At 37.8% G+C, this 19,938-nt stretch overlaps 1 pseudogene; it reads right to left on the bottom strand.

The window, feature by feature from the left end:
• The window catches only part of LOC143404402 (guanylate-binding protein 6-like), a 34,860-nt pseudogene extending 17,985 nt beyond the window's left edge, over window positions 1–16,875 (bottom strand).
• Window positions 16,876–19,938: the final 3,063 nt, after the last annotated feature.

The following is a 19,938-nucleotide window of genomic DNA, read 5'->3' as shown; positions in this document are numbered from 1 at the left end:
TGCTCATTTATAAAATCAGAAGAACATCTTGACAACACCTGCCTCGGGAGCTTATTTTACAGAATTAAATGAGCTGATAACATGTAAGTATCCATTAAGCACATTAATGTAGTTCAATTACAGTTATTTTCTCTAGTGATGTATATACATGTATACATACACACTGACATTCTGGGTTATTGTTTCATGAAGAACATTTGACAAACTCTAGATAGGGCAGAAAGGTGGGAGGGGAAGAGAGGGGGCAGGGGGTTAGCAAGGATGGTGGAATGTGATGGACATCATTATCCAAAGTACATGTATGAAGACACAAATTGATGTGAACATACGTTATATACAACCAGAGATATATAAAAAGTGTACTGTATATGGGTAATAAGAAAAATAAGAATCATATGATCATCTCAATAGATGCAGAAAAATCATTTGACAAAATACAGCACTCCTTTATGTTCAAAACACTAGAAAAAGATAGGAATAACAGGAATATATCTCAACATTATATAGGCTATCTATGCTAAACCCCAGGCCAACATCATTCTAAATGAAGAAAAATTGAAGACATTCCCTCTAAAAACTGGAACAAGACAGGGATGCTCTCTTTTACCACTTCTGTTTAACATAGTTCTTGAAACACTGGCCAGAGCAATTAGACAAAGAAATTAAAGGGATACACATAGGAAAAGAAGAACTCAAATTGGCACTATTTGCTGATGATATGATTCTATACCTGGAAGACCCTAAAAGTTTCACGAGAGAACTTCTAGAACTAGTAAATGAATTCAGCAAAGTAGCCGGAGATAAAATCAACACCCATAAATCAAAAGCATTTCTGTACATCAGTACTTCATTTTTTAATACTAAACTTTTACCTCAAAATAAATGATAGTGAAAAATCTCTGATGCCTTCTACTTATTTTCATCTAATTGACATTGGCTTTATCCTTCTATGTGTGTGTGTGTGTGAGAGAGAGAGATACAATGTTATATGTATTTTAATCCTCATCCATGGAAGTAAGTTGCAGAGAACTGCATCCTCCTCAGTCAAGTAGTACAGGCTCTTTCTGAATTCTTAAAATTCCAGACATTCTCCTGGAACCCCACCACTTTGTATGTGTTTATTTGTTTGAGAATGGATCTCACTATGTTCCCCATCCTGGTCTCAGGGACTGAAGTGTGTTCAAGCCTGTCTGTTCAAGCCTCATTCCCAGGGCTTCCAGCCCCCACTCCCATCACTCCTCTATTCCTGGAAATAAAAGTGCATGTAGGTCAGACTGGTGCATTCAGGAGCATGTTTTGGTAGATGATGGTCATTCAAAAGCTATTGCAAGTTCTTGATCAAAGAACTGATACAATAATCAATGTGCTCAATGTCTTTGAGGAGGATTTGCTGCCCGATGGTTGCTGTAGCATCACACAGAGAAAAAGATTTTCATATTATCCAGAATATTATTTCATCTTCTTTTCCTCCTCTTCTTTCTCCTCTTCTCCTTCTTCTCCTCCCTCCTCTTCATTCTACACCTCCTCCTCTTCCTCCTCCTTCTTTTTCTTCTTCCTCTTCCTTTTTCTGGTGGTAAATGGTACATGACAAAATTTATTGTATTAATTCTTCAGAGTACAGTTTGGGGACATGAGTGTTCACATTGTTGTGTGACCACTCCTATTAAACATCTCCAGCACTTTTTCAACAATCCAGACCTAAATTCTCTACCTTTTAAATAGTGATTCCTAATTCCCATTTTGAATTTGCAGTACTTTTAAACATCAGTGAGGTTGGATACATAGCTTATCTTATTATGTAATAATGCCTTGGATTTTATTATTACTTTTGAAACACAAATTTAGAAAAGATAATACCCAATGTCATGAGAGATTATTTTCTGGCTCTGTCTAAAAAATTGAGGGAATGATGGAGGAGACCTTCTGCAGTCTGCTCATGTTCAGATATGTGTTGTCCCATACAAATTGTAGAAGTTTTATCCATCTTAAGTTGATAGTGCTTGAATAGTTTTGAGGCACAGAATGAATGTGCAATCCCATTTCTCCTCAGATGCTCTTCCAGGTTAGCAGGTTGCTACAGCATCTGGACCAAAAATGTCAGCCCCCATTTGTCTGGTGGAAAACAACAATGAGCAGCTGATGGTGAACCAGCAGGCTATATATTCTTGAGAAGATTTCTCAAGACAGTGGTAGTGGTGACCATTGTTGGATGGACTGGATTGGTGCTATTGAATATCTTTTCATATTTCTATCAATCAGTCATTTGTATGTACGCTTTTGAGAAATGTATACTCAAGTTATTTGCTTATTTATATTGGTTACTTGATATACTTTGCTACTGAGTTACATGAATTCTTTACATGTTTTGAATATTAACCGATTTTCAGATATACAGTTTGCAGATTTTTTTCAGACTGCAGTTACCATTTCACATAGTTGGTTGTTTCCTTTGCCGGAAAGCTGTCTAGTTGGATGCTGCCCACTTATCTAGTTTTGCCTTTGTTGCCTGTGCCTTTCATGTCATATCCATACATGTCATCACCAGAGCAATATCAAGAAGCTTTTTTCCTATGGAAATGAAGCATTGGGGCTGGGGATATAGCCCAGTTCTAGAGTGCTTGCCTCACATGCACAAGGCCCTGTGTTCAATCCCCAGACCACAAAAAAAAAAAAAAAAAAAAAAATGAGTCATTGTGCTTTTATGGTTTCAAGTCATTTTATGGCTTTATTGTTTCAAGTCATATTTTTCCTTCTATCTAACTGAAAAATTCCCACCCTGGTAACCACCATTCCACCCTCTACTTCTGTGACTGCACCTTCTTTAAGTTCCACATACAAGTGAGGTCAGTTCATCTATCTTTCTGTGCCTCTCTTATTTCACTTCATGTCCTGCGGGGTCATCTATGTTGTCACAAATGACAGGATTTCCTTATTTTTATAGTAGTAATGATAGCAATGAAAGTGAATTTGACCATTGTATGATGAACTAAGCTCATTATTTCAAGAAATGACATCAGTCAGCTCAATAAAGGATGTAAAACTGCTATCTGAGTACTAGAAAGCAAAACATTTGCATCCTAATCCTATTTTCAGTGTGGCTGTGATTTTTAATCCCTATATTTGTTTCACAATTGAAGTATAAACTTTTCTGTGACTTTAGAAATGTTAATTAAATTTCTTATCTCTATTTCCTAATTCTGAATTCTTTTTAAGTTGTTAAAAGCACAATGAACACATGTTAAGAATATGCATGGTTGGGGCTGGGGATGTGACTCAAGTGGTAGCGCACTCACCTGGCATATGTGCAGCCTGGGTTCCATCCTCAGCACCACATACAAATAAAGATATTGTGTCCGCTAAAAACTAACTAACTAAATAAATAAATAAATATTTTAAAAAAACCAATATACATGGGCTGGGTGCAGTGGTACACACTTGTAATCACAGCAGCTGGGGAGGCTGAGGAAGGAAGATTGTGAGTTCAAAGCCAGCCTCAACAACTTATTGATGCTGTAAGCAACTTAGTGAGACCCTGTCTCAAAGTAAAAAATAAAAACTGGATGGGATGTGACTCAGTGGTAGAGCACCCCCAGTACTCACCAACCCACCTCAAAAAAAGGGAAAAAAAGAATGTGCATGAGTGAGGAATCTTGGCATCCTTGCAATTTCAGTGGAGCTCTCTATGGTGGTAGGGCAGAAGGGACAGTGACTTTTCACAACTGGACCTCTTGATGGGGAATGATAGGGCCTGACACATGGAGGCCAGGTGTTGGCCTGAAATGAGCAGAATCCAAGCAGACACAGGTATAGTAATGAGCTGCTGGGCTCGTCCAGTGAGAATTCTGAAGATGGGGAATGGGGCCTCTTATGGTTTGGATATAAGGGGTCTCCCCAAAGCTCCTGTGTTAATGCAGGAATATTCAGAGATGAAATGATTGGATTATGAGATCTAAAACCCAACCAGTGAAGGATTAATACTTTGTAAGGACTACGTACTGGGTAATACTGTAGGCAGGTGGATAGTGGCTAGAGGAAGTACATCCACTGGGGACAGGACTCTGGTTTTTATATTTTGTTATTTTTGTCCCTGATGAGTGGATAAATATTTTGAAGTCTTTGACTTGTTTTGGAGGAGAATAAAGGTGAATAACTTTGAAGTTGATGATTCAAGGATGAATATTGCCAATTATAATTAATTCAAGAACAGGGAAAGTTAAAATTTCCATACAGAGAGATGTAAAAATTATCTTCATATATTTCAGTAATTCAGACAAAAAATAACAGATCAAAAATATCAGTAAAGTTGAAATATTTTGAAAATCATGATAACAAGTGTGGCCTAATGTATTAATGTAGTACACGGCACCCAACAACAGTAAAGTGCTTATTCTTTATAAGCACACTTGAAACCTTCATATAAAGTTTATATGTACAAACCACAAAGCAGGATTGGTAGTGCCTTTTGTCAGATTCTCTAGAAGCAAAGTCTCAGGAACAGATTCTTGTCCAAGTGATTTATTGAGGGTGCCTAAGGGAGACAGGAGAGAGCAGGAAAATTAAAAAAAAAAAAAAAAGATTGTGGGGCTGGGGTTGTGGCTCAGTGGTAGAGCATTCACCTCGCATGTGCAAGACCCTGGGTTCGAATCTCAGCACAACATAAAAATAAATGAGTGAAATAAAAGTATTGTGTCCAACTACAACTGAAAAATAAACATTTTTTAAAAAAATAAGATTGTGTCTCAGGTGAAACTACCTTAGGCCTGATCCCTTGGGACCCTCTGTAGCCCAAATAGCACCTGAATTAGCCCCTCCTTAAGGCAAAGGAGCTGTACATCTGTACCCACATCAGTCAGTCAGAATCTGAGGGCTATCCAGTAGGGAGAGGCTGGGTAAGCTCCTGGCAGAGCAGCTCGCATTTAGTCAAGGGAATTTCTCTGGAGAAAGGGGCAGCTCTGAGCCCCCATCAAGGAAACTCCCAACAGTGGAGTTATGGGTTCAGTGGCTTGGAAAGGGGAATTTGGGTGAGATTCTAGTAAGAGACAGCAGCAGTGAAAATATTAGCAACAGATGCATCATGCCAAGTCCATGCAGGCCATACCTAGCACCACTGGGGTTCCTGCATCCTGACAGCCCATGATCTAGACCCAGAATCTCATCTTAGCATCTTAGATTTCAGACCTCTCCTGATAAAATCAACTGCTGATTGGATTCCCCAGGAAGCACATCATGAGATTCACATTTGCATTTAAGGTTTTTATTAGGGAGCACTTCTGAGACGAACACTCATGCAAGGGTATAGAAGATGGCACTGTGAAGAAGAGGCATTCAGTCGTGAGGCAGACTTAGTAATGGTTTCACCAACCCCATAGGAAGGCTCTGGAGAGCAGAGATTCTTCTGGCAGTCAGAAAACGTGGAAAAAGAAGAGACCAATTCCCTCGAAGCCTGCGACCTTTCTTCAGACAGTCTGAAGGAAAGGCTCAAAATAGAGTTGATTTTGCTTTTGTTTTTATTTTTAGGGGACAATATGTGTCAGGACCATAGAGTATAAGATGAATGGGGAAGAAAATAGAAATTTGAGAGTGGTGAAAATACGATGAGCAGAGGATAAAGACTTTTATGAGATTCAAGAGGCATTCACTGAGACATAGGAAAGGGATTTAGATGGGGAGAAAGCTGGATGATTAAAAGCAGGATTCACAAGTGATAATTCTATTTGTAATTTTAAAATGGAGCCATGTGTATTATTCATGGAGAAAATGAAGCAATCAAATGTGTATCTGTGTGAAAAGAGCCCTAATCTATGAAATTAGTCCATGCAATTATTGAGAGTGGCAAGTCCAAAGTCACCAGGTGAGCCAGCATACTAGAGACCCAGGAGAGCCATTTTTCCACTTCTAGTCTGAACGTGGTCCATGATGGAACCAGAAAGAGTCAATGTTGGGCTGGGGATGTGGCTCAGGCAGTAGCCCACTCGCCTGGCATGCATGCGGTCCAGGTTCATTCCTCAGCACCACATACAAACAAAGATATTGTATCTGCCAAAACTAAAAAATAATTCTCTCTCTCTCTCTCTCTCTCTCTCTCTTTATCTATCTCTTAAAAAAAAGAGTAAATGTTGCAGGAGAAGTTCAAAGGCAGGTTGATGGAAAATTCTCTGTTTGTTGAAGAAGTTAGTATTCTCCTTCTATTAAGATTTTAACAGGGCTGGGGATGTGGCTCAAGCGGTAGCGCGTTTGCCTGGCATGCGTGCGGCCTGGGTTCATCGATCCTCAGCACCACGTACAAGCAAAGATGTTGTGTCCGTTGAAAACTAAAAAATAAATATTAAAATCCATCCCCCCCCCCTCTCTTTTAAAAAAAAAAAAAGATTTTAACAAACAGGTTAGGGAAAACTCACATTCACAAATGGGGAATAGTTTGAATTATTGGTAGTCTCTTACTGTAAATGTTAATCTCCTACAGAATGCCCTCACTGAAACACACAGGAAAATGTTTCATCAAACATATGGGTGACTGTGACCCTGCCAACTGAAGACATCAAACTAACCAACACAATGTGAATACAGGGTGTTTCACTTTATTGGAGGAAAATATTTTTGGAAGGGAAGGAATTGAGAAGTCAGCATATTGGGGTGGTCATGTTGAAGTCACTGTGAATGACGACAAGAGTGGGGTTAAAAAAAAAGAAGAAGAAGAAGACAGGTATTGAATACATTCACAATTTTGAGAAAAGAAAAGAATGGGTTTTGCTGAGGTTGTCAATGATAAGGCTTAATGGATGTCAAAACTGATACAGATATTTTAAAAGGCAAAGAGGAAAAATAGTTGGGGTGGGAGAAAGCAAGAGAGAGAGAGAGAGAGAGAGAGAGAGAGAGAGAGACCTACATCATGTCTAGTTCTGAAATTATGAATGTTTTCAGAATGTATAGTATCTATTTCAGCTGATCGTAAGGGAAGCCATTGAGGGGCCAGCAAGTTTCTATTCCTGCCTGAATATGGAAGATACATTCAGAGAAGAATGTGGGATGTAGGGAAGATTGCTGATGACAAACCGTGTTTCTAGAAGGACAGAAAAGGCATTCGTAAAGATGGAGAAGTGTAGAAGACCAGCACAGGTGCAGGCAATGTGATGAGCTGAAGAGGGGTAAAATATGTGGAATGACAGAGATTGGATTCTGTGGTGACAGAGGTGAGCACAAATATGAAATGATCTGGGAATGGGCCTGGAATTGTCATATTGTGCCATTATTCAAGCCCAGGGTGACCAGTCTCCTCTCTGTTTAGTGCTTTTAGACAGCCAGAGCCCATGATAATGGAAGGCCCTGGTCTCTTCTGCTGTGGAATACAGGCTGAGTGAGCAAGCAGGTCCTAGTGGCCTTCTCTGTCCTTCTCCCTCAGAGGAAGAAGGAAGTCCAGTCACATAGGTATGGAAAACTCTCGTTCTCCAAATTTCTTGAGTTGCAAAGTTCTGAAGAGGTATGAACCAATTTGTTTAAGGATCCCAAGTTATTTGGGGGGAATAGAACAGCATGATTACAGGCTGCTTTCTTAAAGACTTGTTTCTTGGGGACTGGCCCTACTCAAGTTCTCTCAGATTTAGATAAAACCAATTGCCCTGATGCAGTAGAGTGGAAAGGAGGAAATAGTATGTGTCTATAATACTGACAAAGTAGAAGACCTTAAGGGCTCATGTAGATTATGATTACAACCTTCTAAGGTAGCTGAGGGTGGTGGCAAGATGCCATATTTTGGGAAAAATGATCAGACTTATTTCTGAAATCAATAGGAAGTAAACAGCGCCGGGGTTGTATCTCAGAAGTAGTGCCCTTTCCTAGCACGCATGAGGCACTGGGTTCAATGCTCAGCACCACATAAAATAAATGAATTAAATGAAGGTATTGTGTTTATCTACAACCTAAAAAAGGAAGTGAACATTAAGACTTTCTGCAGAACTTTATTAAGAGGTAGTGAGTCCCTGGGCCAGAGTTGCGGCTCAGTGATAGAGCGCTTGCCTAGCATGCATGAGGCACTGAGTTTGACCCCCAGCACCACATAATAAAATAAACAAATAAAATAAAGGTATTGTGCCCATCTACAACTAAAAAAATAAAAAATAAAAAGGAGGCAGTGATTCCCAATGAAACCAGCATGGTGATAGCCTAGAGTTGGAAGAACTGTCCATGACAAACTTTTGCCAGCATGTGTCAGTGATCAAAACACTTCTTGGTGTTCAGACACAATACTGGCCTTATTTAAACTGAATTTTAGAACCATTATGCATTTTGGAAAATTAGACTTCATGGTAGATAAATAATTTTATAATAATAGTAATGAATAATCAAGTCATTGGAAAGAAGATGTGAGTTTAATTGAAAATGAAACTAGTGAAATCTTTCATACCAATTATACCAAGTTTTACTCAAAAAACATTATCAAGTCCATATAAGCATCGGGGTGAATGTTTATGCCTCTGGCAGGAAAACAATGCACAGTGCCCACAAACCTATATAAAACATCAAAGAGTACAACCATAATTAAACATGATAGAAATTAAATTTGTGCTTTGTCTTCTCAAAAAACTTGTGGAAGTACTGAACTGCCTGTGTTGAAGAGCGTTGTCTGCCGGTTCATACCACATTTCTCACTTCTGTTATCTGTTGTCTGCTCGTCTTCCATTTGGCCTCTGCTGGTCTGGGCTGGGTCTGTGCCTCACTGTTATTTGCACACCTTTCAATCTTTGCTTTGGTACATGAACAAAGTTGGATTAATGTATCTCTACAGTTATATTTCATTTTTAATCAGGCATATGGATTTCAGGTTGTGCTTCTTTTAGGAAGGGGTGTCTATTTTAGTTAAGTCAGAAGAAAGGAATGTTGGTGTTCTCATGGGCTGAAACTTTGCTCTCAGTGCATGTGTGTGTGTGTGTGTGTGTGTGGTTTTTTTTTTGTGTGTGTGTGTGTGTGAGAAAAGTAGGTATTTACATGGGTTTGTCCCAAGTTCATAGAAATGTTATCTGCATTTACATTTTGTGTTGATGGGAATGATGTTGATTTCTTTGTTCATGTGGTAGAAAACATACCTCTTGGAATGAAGTCTGATCCATCGTCACCAAGTGTTGAGAGCCAGCGGAGTCTGTATGGCCCCTGGCATTTCGCCAACAGTATTGATTGACAGGCGAGGCATTACTATCTGCCTCTGCTGCTACTTTTGAGTTCTCGCACTACTTTCGAGCTCTCCTGGGGATTTCCAGGGATTCCCCGAGAGAGTTCCCATTGGTTGGGGAAGTGCAGGAGGAGGATTTTCCGGAGGAGATATTTCCTGCTGCCAGGTTCCTGGACGAGCCGCGTGGCATTCGGGAGATTTCCCCAGGAGTGTGTGTGAGGTTTTTTCTTGCAGTTCAAAAATAAAGTTTGTTCCTGCTTCAGTGGCTCGTGATTTGTGCCCAGCCAGACTGTGGCAAAGGACAAAGATAAACAAACACACGCCTTGCATACTTTTTCTATCAGCACATACAATTTCACACCTTTTCTTCATTCTATTACTCACTGGGACTTAACAGTTTAAAATATTAAATACCAACCTTCATCTAAAATCTGATTTAGATGATTATGATCCAGCTATCCCACTTCTTGGTGTTAATCCAAGAGTACTAAAATCAGCATACTATAGCAATACAGCCACCTCAATATTTATAGTAGCAAAATCCACAACACCCAAATTATGGAATCAAACCAGGTATCCTTCAATTAATAAATGGGTTAAGAAATTATGGTATATATATACCTATTGTGGCTAAATACAACTCCATATATACAATGGAGTTGTATTTAGCCACAAAAAATAACTAAAATTATATCATTTGTTGGTAAATTCATGGAAATGGAAAACATCATGCTAACTGAAATAAGTCAATCTCATAAAATCAAGAGTCAAATGTTTTCTTTTATATGGGGAAGCTAGGGAAAAATAAAGAAATAAAAGAGGGAGGATTAAATACATAAAAATATAGAAAAGATCATGGAATAGAAGAAGGAAATTGAGAGGGAGAGAAAAGAGGTGGGAAACAGAGAAATGTGGAATGAATTTTTAAAAATCATGTTAAGTACATTCATCAATATACCACAGGGAATCTCACCTTTATATATAAATAGAAAGAATTAATCAAATATAAATAAATAGGTGAGTGATTGGAAGATCAGTGGAGAAGAGGAAGGAGAATGGGGGGAAGGGAGGGGGAAGAGAAGAAGGGCAGACATGAACTGAAATTGAACTCCATGCATGTGTGATTTTGTTGGGAGGAACCCAACTACTATACTAACTATAATGTTCTAAAAAGTTTTAAAGATATGGTCTGAGATCTTTACAAAGCTGAGTTTTAAATGGTTACGGTGATGAAAGCAATTGAACCATGAAAATCAATGTGGACAAGGGACTAAAGGAGGTAGGATCTAGGCAGGTTCCTCAAGCCCACATCCCATTAGTAAGGAATTGTGGTCATTTACAAATACCATAATATTGTGATTCTTCTTTCTCTTTTGAAAGATAAAAATAAAATAAAATAATCATGGTTGTTCAGGAAAAAAAGAAACTACTTTTAGTTAACATACCTGAAGAGAAAAGTAGGATAAACAGATAGACTAAGGAGGTAGGGGAATCCAAAAATCATTCATTTCTAATTATTAAGCATTCAAAGGATTTTCAGGGCCTCATAAGCTAACATTTATTTTGGACTGGTTTAAACTGCCAGATAGTCTCCCTTTTCACAGGACCTCCCGTGAAAAGACAATGCAGTCTGTTTTTAACCCTATCGCTTCTATTTCATCCAAGATGGGTCCCTTCATATATGTAGGAACTGTCCATACCAGTGATGTTTGAAGTTTTGGAAAATAAAATAAATAATAGGATTTTGTAAATCCTATGACATGAACACTTACACATTTTCATGTGGTATATGAATATTGATAAATAGTCTATATGCTTCTGTATAAAAAGAAATAAACAATTGAATAGCATGTACTATGATTCAACAAATATTAGACCACACAGAAGTATCATTTAAGAAAAGTAAACTCACGATTCCCAGTGACTTTGACTCCTTCCCTGAGGGTCTTGATCTTTGCATGGGTTAAGATGTGAGAATGGAAATTTTTTGATTGTTCCTGGAATTCAGGATTTAGTTGATTTTCCAACACGTCCTCAATATGAGCTAGGAGCTCCTTTTCATATTTTGGCTGGTCAAAAACAAAATACTTTCTGTTGGGAAAGAAACGCCTAATACAATCCCTTGATGTGTTAGTATTTTTCGCTTTATCATTATCACCTGAGGAAGAGGAAAAACAGAGTCACCCTGAGCACAAACTAGGGACAAGGCATCTCAAGCATATCATGACTTGGAATCATTGTTCATTGGAATCTTCTTAAAGATCCAATTTTATATATTCATTCAATGGCTTAGTGCAAATCAAACTCATATCAGTGACGCACCTCTGTAAATGAATTGTGGGAGGCATGTGCCCAGGGGGAAAAAAAACTTGTATCCACTGAACCAAGATCAGCACCTGGCTTATAAGATTTTCAGGAGTGATTTGATTGGTAGATGGTTACATATCAATTTCCGGTCTGATAGTACTGATAGTGGAAGTCCAACTGTAAGACTGAATGAAGAGGAACCACAAATAAACATAGTAGAGCAATAACTAAAATAAGACAGATGACACATTGTTAAGGAAAACTGTAATCACTGTTATTCACACAACAAATAAAATTATGTAGGTTAGGTATAAATGCTAAAGAATATAAACTCTCAAAATGGAAGCTATATAATTTGTCTCTACATAATAAACTTATGGGTTTTATCAGACACTCACCCACCTAAATGCAATACATTAGAATAATTTACTAACTGAGAACAGTATCATCATAGGTGCTAATATGAAGAGAATGATATGGTAGGGAAACACAAATGAAGGCTCTGGCAGACAGCAGAAGTATTGAAAAAGTTTGAAAGGGACTGTTTAGGTCTATTTGGAGTGTAAAGTTGCTTTTATGGAAGACATAACTAGCCACTCCCTGAAAAGTTAATACATGTCTGTTATGGTTTGGATGTGAGGTGTCCCCCAAAAATTCATGAGTGAGACAATGCAATAAGGTTCAGAGGAGAAAAGATTGGTTTACAAGAGCCTTAATCTATCAGTGACTTAATCACCTAATGGAGTTGAGGCTGAAGGCAGGTGGTGTGTGGCTGGAGGAAGTAGGCATTGTGGGTGTGACTTTGGGGTATATATATATATATATTTGTATCTGGAAAGTGGAGTCTCTCTCTCTGCTTTCTGATCATCATGTAAGCTGCGTCCCTCTTCCACACTCTTCTGCCATGATGTTCTGCTTCACCGCAAGCCCCGAGGAATGAAGCTGACCTTCTATAGACTTAGACCTCTGAAACCGTGAGTCCTCAAATAAACTTTTCCTCATTTATAGTTGTTCTGGTCAGGACCTTTAGTCACTGCAGTGAAAAAGCTGACTAAAACAATGTCTGAAAGGAGAATGAATAAAACTGAACAAAGTAGGTTCTGCCTTGTAATTCTATGACTAACAATTAACTAGTACATTGTTTTTCTCATTGTTTTTCCACAAAAAAAAGGAGAAGCATAAGAAAGAGCAATGTCAGGTATCTGGAAAGGTTTAGTGCCTGACGTAAGCTAAATGCTAAAGTACAAATTATTTTAAGTGAAAATTGGTTTGGAATCACTTTGTACACATTCATGCCCTACTCTCACTGGGTGAGTTAACTCTAGTCATTAGAACTTATCAAAGAGTAATAACCCAGAACCCAGTCATTTCTGTAGACCTGAGCTAGTGTGAGGTACAAGGCAACCCCAGAGATGATGGACAATGTTCATCAAATATCAGCCCTTACTAGTCAGCACCCCACCCAGATCATGCTCATATACCTGGAATCATCCTCAAGGCATTCTCCAGGTACTCGTCTTCCGTGATGGGGTGACCACGTAGGTTCAGCTCCGGAGTGAAATCCCGAATAGTCCAAACAAAGTCTGGAAAGAAACTCACAAATTCTGTGGAATCTTCTACTCCATCAAGTCTCGGGGAAAACTTCACCCTGATTAGTTCTGTGAGTTCTGTCACATAACTAGGACTTGGCTAAGGAAAAGGAGTGGCCAGGCACAATTTCCTTGTTCCCCTTAAAAAATTATTACGAATGCTCTCCCGTCCCCTGGGTCCTCTCTGCCCTACCAAAGGCAACTCAGCCACTGGGGGAAGGATTCAGCTTGGTCTCCATTCCCTCCACAATTTCTCAATAAACTAGAACGGATACTGCATCTTCTCCAAGGCATCATTGTTGATGGTGCCCATGCTGTTGTACACCAACATGCTGCTCAGAAGCACAGCCAGGGCAAAGATCCACATGTCATTCTTAGGGTCACCCTGGAAAACATGTTAAAACAAGCACTGAATGATCTTTTCCTTCAGTGTTCATTCAGGTTTTGTTGTTGTTGTTCAGTTATTTTTTATTTGTTATTACAGACAACACGGTGTTGACACAAAGAAAAAAAACATGAAAACAAAATTAAATCTCAACTTTAGCAATGAAATTTCTGTGACCCCTGTTTCCTCATCTATGGAAGGATTCTAACAATACTTTCTTCAAATGCTCCTTCTTTTTCTGAATGAGATGAAATAAGAAAATACAGGTTGAAAAAACAGGGTCCAATATGCAACTAATTAGTAGTAAGAGACCAAGTCTCACTTAACAATAAGAGGGCCACATAATTCATGCTGTGCTAATCACCACTGAGCATTTTAGTCAAATCCACAAAGCATACATATGTGTGGGCTACTAAAAAATGTTGCTCACCTTGTTTATTTGGTGAAAAACATACTTAAGCACAGTAATTTTTACAATCTATGTGATTATCTAATAACACATTAATTTGAAAACAGAGGCAACAAGGATAATAACATATTTAAAGGGTTTACATATTAGTAATGGATCTAAAGTAAAAGGAACGGCTATTATATTGAATAAAAATAATGAATGTGTCAATGAGAACAAAAGCTACTGAAAGTAGGAAATGACTGTATGTGACATAGAATATAACTGGAAATTACATCTGAGTGCTGAAGTTTTTGTAAAATGTGGACTTAACAAAAGGGTATGCAAATAGAAATAACTTGCAGAAGTCAAATCAACAGACCTAAGAACTGACTGGCTCAGAGCCAAGGGTAGATACAGAAGATGTGATTTCAAAGCTAGCTCTGTGGTGAGATGGTGAGAGCCTTGAAGAGGCAAAGCTGCTTTTGTGTTGACTGAATCACTGAAGCCAGCAGTCAGTTGTAGTAAAACTCTGATATGTTTTATTACCTGCTGGAGGAAATGAAAATCCTGAAACTCAAATCCAGAATATGGGAATTTGGAAAAGAAAAAATATTATGAATATACTGCATTTCCCAAATTCTCAGTAAATTGACTGAGATCAGAACAAGTTGGACATGGAGAAACAACAATAGGTTTTGGCACCAAGACCATATCTTTGGTATGTTGTTTTATAAGTAAGGACAGAATATCTGCTTAATCTTGGGAGGAAATGAATCCTACAGATATATAGATCTTGTTTCCAATTTAATCTCTAAATAGAGAAGGAGGAAAAGAGGGAGAGACAGGTACAGAAATAGACATGGTGTCTTAATTTCAATCTAATGTAAGAATAGGCAAACTAAAACCTGAATTAAAAGACCTCCTGCCTGTTGGTGTCTGTCTCTTAGTCTGCTTTCTAGGAAATTCACCTGGTTCACTCACCCAAGCAGTGATCACATGGTATTCTAGCTGACTTATACACACCATCTCCTCAACAGAGTTGAAGGATCTGAGAGAGCAAGACCTTTACCTCATCAACCGTACTTGCCCAAGACCCTATATCTCAGCTTCTCCATAAAGGCTTACTAAAATGGATGAAACTGTTCAATTCACTTCTACCTAACATATCACATTATGTGGTATAAATTCAAAGAGATCGAAGTTAGTCTCATTCCATAGAGTAGCATTTGGGGATTTCAGGAATGAAATACAGAAGTTGAAGTAAAAAGTATCATGGAAAGCTAAGAAAAAATACCAGAATAAAAAAGATCTGTCTGAGATTCTGCCTCACCTTTTGCACATCTCCCAGGCCCTCAGTGTCCAAAAGAACCAGACTGTGGTTTGGCTTGTTGGGGTGGGGCATACACCACATCCAGATGCCCTTGGTTTCAGATTGCACTGTGGATCCCAGAGGGAAGACTGCAAGTGAAGAGCAGAGAGCTACTTATACTTACAGAAGATATTCAGGAACCTCCTGAACTACAGAATTGCACTTGTGGGATTGTAAGAGCCAGTTATACGAGATACTACTTCTCTGATTTTATATATTTACATGTACGTTTCATATATTTATAAAGTATAAGCATGTATATCCATATGTATATGTGTGTGTGAATATTTGTTTTTAGTGGGTGTGGATATGTTGTTGCATATAGTATATTTATGTTTTATTTTACAATGATAATACTTATTGCAATGAAAAAAAGATGATGCTTCTCTGTTCTTTGAGGATATCCAACTTAGTGTCACATAAACACCTCATATTTTTCTCTGTCAGCTTCTCACACATTTTAAAGTTTGGTTTATTCATAATTTCTAATTCCTCTTCCCATTGTAAGAAAATGTGCCTTCCTGTTGGTGTGGCCCACCAGTGCACTGGATGAAAGAAGTTACACTACACACAAAGATGCTTTGATTCTTAGCTGTCCAACCACCCTGACTTCAAAAGGAAGTTAAGCTAGTGATGGTATTGTAATTAGATCAAGTCCTTTTAATCATCTGAGGAATAAACAAAGAAATTTAGTCAATAATTACTTATTAAGTAACTATTATTTTCCAGGTACTATAGATAAGTTAAAGCTCCAGGAGATACAATAGGACTGAATGAGGCTGAAATACCTGCCCTTCGGAGGCTAAAGCCTGTGAGTACCTTGAAAAGATGGAGATGGAGACTCAGAGATAGAAAGAAACCAAGAGTGTGTGGTGTAGAGATAATAAGAAAGGAAAGAGTTTTTAGGAGCAAGCTGGTGAAACAGGAGAAGTGATGCTAAGCAAGGGTCCGGGATGGATAAAAAGAAACATAATTTGAATCAGAAAAGACAGGGTCATTGGTATATATTGAAAGAGAAAGAGCAATTTAGTGGAATGTTGGGTTTTAAGAAAAGAGAGGAGTTGATTGAAAAGTGGGAAGAAAGTATAAAAAGGAAATTGAGACAATATAATTTTGCTTGAAATAGAGTTTTAAAAAAAACAGTGATATGGCAGCCATAATGAGATACATAATTCAGAGAGAGCATCAAGTTAATAAGAATAAGATAGTGGAAAAAGGAAAACCACGGATGGGTGAAGGTCATTGTAAGAGCTCAGGTCCTAAGCTGCTAGAAATGAAGGATATCCCTTTTACAGGAAGCTGAAATGACAGATGTAAATCAAAGCATTGGACACATTGACAAGGCTGCAATTTTGCTGGAAAGAATTAGATTTGTTGGAGAGGAGATTCAGAATCTCCCTCCTTGTTATCCTGAAGATGCAGTGACAAACTGAGATAGAGCTGGATTGAAGCAAACAGCCCTGCCGAGGGACCTCACTCACCAAGGTTTTCTCCAGCAAGACGGTTCATCAAGTAGGACTTTCCTGTGCGATAAGGCCCTACAATAGCCATAAGCACCACAGGCTGAGAAATCTTGCGAAGAATCTTCAAGGCTTTCTGGTTCACCCTTAGCTACTCATTGTTGTTTTCTACCAGACACACTGGAACCAACATAATTGGTCCAGACGTCATGGTGATCTACAAAAATAAAAGGGCCTCACTGTAGAAATAAGATCGTAAATTAGTTCCCCCAACCCCTGAAGTTTAATCAAACATGTTATGACAGGAGGGAGCTCAGAGGATTTCCATATTTTTCTATGGCACAAAATGTAGGATATCATTTGCATAGGGCTTCCTCTACTAGAAATCTGAAGTTAAAAGTAATGAATGAAAAAATTTGAAGTAATGAAGTAGTTAGTAGAGGATAGGAAAGGTAGCAGAATACAACAGTTACTATTATGGTATTATGTAAAAATGTGGATGTGTAACCGATGTGATTCTGCAATCTTTGTAATGTTTTGAATAACCAATAAAAAAAAATGAAGTAGTTAGATACCAGTCCAAGGTTTTACTTCCATAATAAAAATAAAATTCAAGCAATGTTTATGATGCATTGACAGTCTATACAAAGCTGTCACGTATGTTTTACATACCTGAGCTCATTGATGTTTACAGGAATTTTGAAAGTTAACACTATTTATACTCACTTTGCATATGTACAAGATGAAGTTCAAAAAGACTGAGGAGTTTGCTTCGTCATATCTAGTGAATAGTGGGAGTCCCAACATTTGAAGCCAGGAATGTTACTTCCCTACACCATGCTTTTTTGACCACTCATCTGGCAGAATGATCTTTCTCAACAACATTGCTTCCTATGCTCCTTAATCAGTAACATACAGGGGCTTTCCATTGACACTCATTTACCAACAGCATGATGCTCTGATCCATTAGTGTGATGGAATGAACTCCACTTATTCCTGTAGAGTCAGGCCTGCATACCAGAAACAGGCCTGCACACATGAGAGGTCTTGTTCTCTGCTCTTTGTCAACTAAAAATTGGAATAGGAATGAAAATAGAAAAACTATGCTTCCATTTGTAAAACAAAAGTATATAAATTATGTCCAAAATATCACCAGGAATGAATCTAAGAGAAGGAATATCTGAACTTTCAGTAGTTTTAAACTTTCTCTATAATTCAGAATTATTTTTTTAAAACAAAGATTTAATTAGAGCTTATTAAGCATTGGCAAGCATTTATTTAGCTTTGTATATTAGTGGCTTTCTATGATATATCCAATTTTTTATTGTAATAATATGTAAGAACATTCTGTTGAAGTCACTCAAATATATTTATATTTTAAATGCTAAATATTCAGCATGTATCTATGACTTTCAAAATTTTTCAGCTCTACAGTTTACTACTGCTACAGTTTGTATGTTGAATGTGCCTCAAAGGCCCATGTGTTAAAGCTTGGTCCCCAAGGTAGCACTGTGGGGAGACGGTAGAACCTTGAACATGTGATGCCTCATGGTAGGTCTTCAAGTCACTGAGGGAGTGCTTTTGAAAATAACTGCAGATTTCAGCCACTTCCTCTTTTTTCTCTACTGCTTCTTGGCCACAAGGAGGATAGTATTGCTCTGCCACACACTCTTGCTATGATGTGTTATGCTAGTGTCATCGTAGACCCAAATAAATGAAACCAATTGACATTGACTGGAAACTCCAAAACTGTAAGCCAAAAGAAACCTTTTCTCTTGTGTGCTGATCATCTCAGATTTGTGTTATAGTACTGGAAAACTGACTAACACATCTACCCATATAACTTGAGCAAAGAGCTTAAGCTAGCTGGGTGTCAAGGAATGAAAACAAAATACATTCGTCATTTTATGAGGGCTACAGGTTAAAAAAAAAATTCTTCCTACCTCAAGTTTGTTTTGAGATTTAAATGGAATGATGTAACCTTTATTGTAACATTATTTAATCAACAGATTGTTGGTTTTGATAAAATTAATCTCCATTTGTGCACAATATGTCAAAATGCATTCTATTGTAAATTTAATTAATTAATTAATTTTAAAAAAGATGAATCTGTAAAAACTACCATGAAGATTGATCTACCAGATAATGTATTTCAAAATATTCTGTAAATGCAAGTTAAAGAGACATACAGTGTAAAAAAATTTTTCATTGGAATGAGACATTAGTAGGCTGAAAACATCGTTTTTGTTTATGTTTATTTTGTTAGAACCTTTAGGCTCTGTGCATATGGAAAATAAGAACTCCTTTTGGCCACATTAGAATTCTGGATTTGCTTTCCTTTTTTCAAGGAGCAGATTAAGGGGACTGCAAAATGATATGAATTTGATAGCAGAATTTATTTATAAAAACCAGGCCTGTCATGCCTCTATTATTAAAGAACCACAAATTGTAGCTTCACATTATCAGAATAATGTTTTTCACTCTTGCTCAGAAAGTCTTTTTCAAAATGTAAGACAGAAGAGTATCACTCAGAGTGGTTGTAAAACCCAGATTCCCAAATTTAAGAATCAATGTGTGGCCAGGCATGGTGGCACACACCTGTAATCCCAGTAGCTTGGTAGGCTGAGGCAGGAGGATCATGAGTTCAAAGCCAACTTCAGCAACACCAAGCCACTAAGCAATTCCGTGAGACCCTGCCTCTAAATAAAATATAAGAAAGGGAGGGGATGTGCCTCAGTGGTTGAGTGAGTGCCCTGAATTTGATTCTCCATTCCCACCCCCAAAAAAGAATCAATGTGTGTAAAAAAGTCACCACACATGGGGTACATACACATTGATACACATTGGATTGCCTTAGATTAATCCTGATATCCCTAAAGAAAATAAATCTATGGAAAAGAAAAAGAAAAACCTCAGTTTTGACTACTTTGACCTAAAGGGAATAGATGTAGGTACTTAATTTTTCCACCGGTATAAATAAGAAACAATCTTTTCCAATGATAATAGTGATAAAATACTAGGGACAAACTCTTTTTTCTCTGTATTTGCAAACCACCATCTTTGTGAGGGACGCTATTTGATCAGGAAGGTCCTTGAGGAAAACTAAAATTTTCCTTTTTCCATTTTCTCAATTGTGGTAGAATTAACAACATAAAACCTTGTTAAATGTACAGCTGGGTGGTTTCAAATATCTTTATGCCATTTTTGGACCAAAACCACTATCCATCTACAAGATGGTTTTCATTTTGCACAACTAATACTCTGTATTCATTAA

The sequence above is a fragment of the Callospermophilus lateralis genome, chromosome 7 (genome assembly GCF_048772815.1).
Source record: "Callospermophilus lateralis isolate mCalLat2 chromosome 7, mCalLat2.hap1, whole genome shotgun sequence".
NCBI lineage: Eukaryota > Metazoa > Chordata > Mammalia > Rodentia > Sciuridae > Callospermophilus > Callospermophilus lateralis.
This window is presented reverse-complemented; position numbering and strand designations above follow the sequence as displayed.